Source organism: Olea europaea, unplaced genomic scaffold (genome assembly GCF_002742605.1).
Source record: "Olea europaea var. sylvestris unplaced genomic scaffold, O_europaea_v1 scaffold1704, whole genome shotgun sequence".
In the NCBI taxonomy this organism is placed as follows: domain Eukaryota; kingdom Viridiplantae; phylum Streptophyta; class Magnoliopsida; order Lamiales; family Oleaceae; genus Olea; species Olea europaea.
In genome coordinates this window covers 218,299-222,131 of record NW_019234728.1, presented here as the reverse complement: position 1 = coordinate 222,131, position 3,833 = coordinate 218,299, and positions in this window count along the sequence as shown.

Below are 3,833 nucleotides of genomic sequence, written 5' to 3'. Positions count from 1 at the left end.
GCACAAATAGCAAATTTCAATCGATAAGAACCTTGTTACATATATACTATGGTGAACACTTTAGTTTACACTTTACCACGTGACATTACCCTATTGGATAGTTTAAATTTCAAACAGTTTTTCCATCCAAATGACACTTGACAACAATGCAAGTGTCTAACAACGTGTCGAAAATTAGTGAACAAATAGCAAAGTTCAATCGCTAAGGACCTTGCTAAATGTACACTATGGTATACACTTTAGTTTACACTTTGCAACGTGACATTACCCTGTAGGTCTTTTTAAATTTCAAACAGTTTTCCCATCCAATTGACACTTGACAACAATGCAAGTCAAAGAACGTGTCAAAAATCAACGCAAAAATGGCAAAGTTCAATCAGTAAGAACATTGCTACATATAAACTATGGTGTACACTTCAGTTTGCACTTTGCCACGTGACATTATGTTGTTGGATAGTTTAAATTTCAAATAGTTTTCCCGTACAATTGACACTAGACAACAATGCAAGTGTCAAACAACGTGTCAAAAATCAGTGTACAAATAGCAAAGTTCAATCGGTAAGGACCGTACTACATATACACTATGGTGTATACTTTAGTTTACACTTTACAACGTGACATTACCCCTTTGGACAATTTAAATTTTAAACAGTTTTCAAATCCAATTGACACTTGACAATAATGCAAGTGTCAAACAACGTGTCAAAAATCAGTGTACAAATAGTAAAGTTCAATCACTAAGGACCTTGCTACATGTACACTATAGTGTACACTTTAGTTTAAACTTCACCACGTGACATCACCCTGTTGGACACTTAAAATTTTTAACAGTTTTTCCATCCAATTGACACTTGAGATAAATGCAAGTGTCTAACAACGTGTCAAAAATCAGTGCACAAATAGCAAATTTCAATCGATAAGAACCTTGCTACATATATACTATAGTTTACACTTTAGTTTAAACTTTGCCACATGACATTACCCTATTGGATAGTTTAAATTTCAAACTGTTTTCCCATCCAATTGACACTTGACAATAATGCAAGTGTCAAACAACGTGTCGAAAATCAGAGAACAAATAGCAAAGTTTAATCACTAAGGATCCTGCTACATGTACACTATGGTGTATACTTTAGTTTACACTTTGCAAGGTGACATTACCTTGTAGGACATTTTAAATTACAAATAGTTTTCCCATCGAATTGACACTTGACAACAATGAAAGAGTTAAAGAACGTGTCAAAAATCAGCGCACAAACAGCAAAGTTCAATCGGTAAGAACATTGCTACATATACACTATGGTGTACACTTCAATTTGCACTTTGCCACGTGACATTACGCTGTTGGACAGTTTAAATTTTAAACAGTTTTCCCGTACAATTGACACTAGACAACAATGCAAGTGTCAACCAACGTGTCAAAAATCAGTGTACAAATAGCAAAGTTCAATCGGTATGGACCTTGCTACATATACACTATGGTGTACACTTTAGTTTACACTTTACCACGTGACATTACCTTGTTGGACACTTTATATTTCTAACAGTTTTGTAATACTCCGAAATTTTATGCTTGTTTAAATTTCCGTAGGATAGTGATTTAACTTTCAATATTCTTTTTGGCCATAAGAAAAAGGGGACACAACCTTTGTAGTGGTTAATGCTAGAGGTAGCTAATGAATGCAAGCATGAAGTGTCAAAGGTTGTGTATGCATGAAGTGATTATTGGTTAGTCGAAACTTAAGTTAAGTTTTAATTTGAATGAAGTGGATTATTTTGTTAGGACTTCAATTGACCAAACGGTTAAATTATTTTACAATCTACAATTTTTGAATATGTAAGTTGGATACAATTTTAAATTTGGGATATGCCTTGCTAATAATAAAAGTTAGAGGGTTTAAATTATATTAGTTGAAAAGATGAGAGGTTTCCTTTGTAAAACTAGGTTTTAAGGCCACTTATTATCCTATAATCAACCCACTTGTTATCCATCATCACCATACACTTAGACAATAGGCTAAACATGTGTAAATGTAAGAAAAAAAAGGGAAGGAAGGGGGTGAGGCGGTGTAGTAGAGAAAAGGAAGAAAAAAAATATAATATCAAGCCTTATCCTTATCTTTATATATATTTAAATACATCCATATCCATTGCCATAGAGAGATTTCTTTCATTTTACAAAACACTTATACACTTAAAAAGAGAGCAAAAAACCGAAATTAAGAAAGGAAAGAAGAAGGAAGTAAGTTTAGCACTTTCAATTCATTTCAATCGAAGATCTTCAAGTTTTACGGTAAGATACCTTCCATGCTTAAGAGTTATGATTTTCATGGTAATATTTATGCTTAAACTATGCATGAAAAACCACAATATGATTATGGTGGACAAGTCTACAAAGTTAGATATCTATTTATGCCTTAGGACAAGTCCGAAGGGCACCGGCAAGCCGGAATGTGCAAGTATGGGTTTGATTGCATTCTTTTGTGTAGTATTATCATGATAAAAATACAAGCATGGTATCTTACTGAGTATTTCTTATACTCATAATATGTTATGCTAAATTTTCAGATCCATGATCGTTGAATTGATGGAAGTTAGTTGGCTTAAGCGATGATGGATTAAGGACAAGGATATTTTGAACCGAAAGTTTTCTTTTGTATGTTTTGCTCGATGACTGTTTTCCTATCTATTTTTGTTATGGTATTATGTAAAAATATGTACATGACATGATATAATATGGTATTAATAGTAGATTTTGTAATTATATCTTTCATGTTACGATAAGAGATATTTTTGTAGTTTATTTTCCTTACAAGAGACAAAAGGCAGAAACTCTAGAGTCAATTTCAAAATGATGTTTCTAACTCTATAAACATCCATTTGAGATTCTAAAAATATTTATGTTTTTCTCTTTGAGTTTTCTAAATATGTCCGAAGGAATCACTCAATTTGGATATCTATGTCCTGAGTTATCAAGGTTTTAACATCAAGGGGTCAATCTGGATTTCCTGTGTAATACTTCACTGTTTTCAGTAAAACGTCTATAACATATGATCTTGGAAAATTTTCATATTTTAACCTAGAAAACTACTTGAAATTATCTTTCTAATGCCACATATTTCATCTAAAACGGAGTTGGGATGAATTTTATAAAAATTGTCAAACTTGCTGCCCCAACTAACCTTGATAGTGCCGAGGCCGTATATGTAATGTATAATTTCATGATTGGCATGCACTTTTACCAGCCGTCAAATTTTATAAGAACTGTCTTATCAAATTGAAAAATAAGTTTCTAACATTTAATACTTCTATTTAAGAGTATTTATATGTACCAAAGGCAGAGGTTATTATGTTTAGTACGTGACCCTTGAAGCTTAAGTTCGGGGTGTCACAAGTTTTCCCATCAAATTGACATTTGATTACAATGCAAGTGTCAAACATCATGTCAAAAATTAGTGTACAAATAGTAAAGTTCAATCGGTATGGACCTTGCTACATGTATACTATGGTGTACACTTTAGTTTACACTTTACCACGTGACATTACCCTATTGGACACTTTAAATTTCTAACAATTTTCCCATCCAATTGACGCTTGACAGCAATGTAAGTGTTAAACAACGTTTCAAAAATTAGTGCACAAATAGCAAATTTCAATCTGCAAGAACCTTGCTACATATATATTATGGTGTACACTTTAGTTTACACTTTGTCACATGACATTACCCTGTTGGATAGTTTAAATTTCAAATAGTTTTCCCATCCAATTGACACTTGACAACAATGCAAGTGTCAAACAGCGTGTCGAAAATCAGTGCACAAATAGCAAAGTTC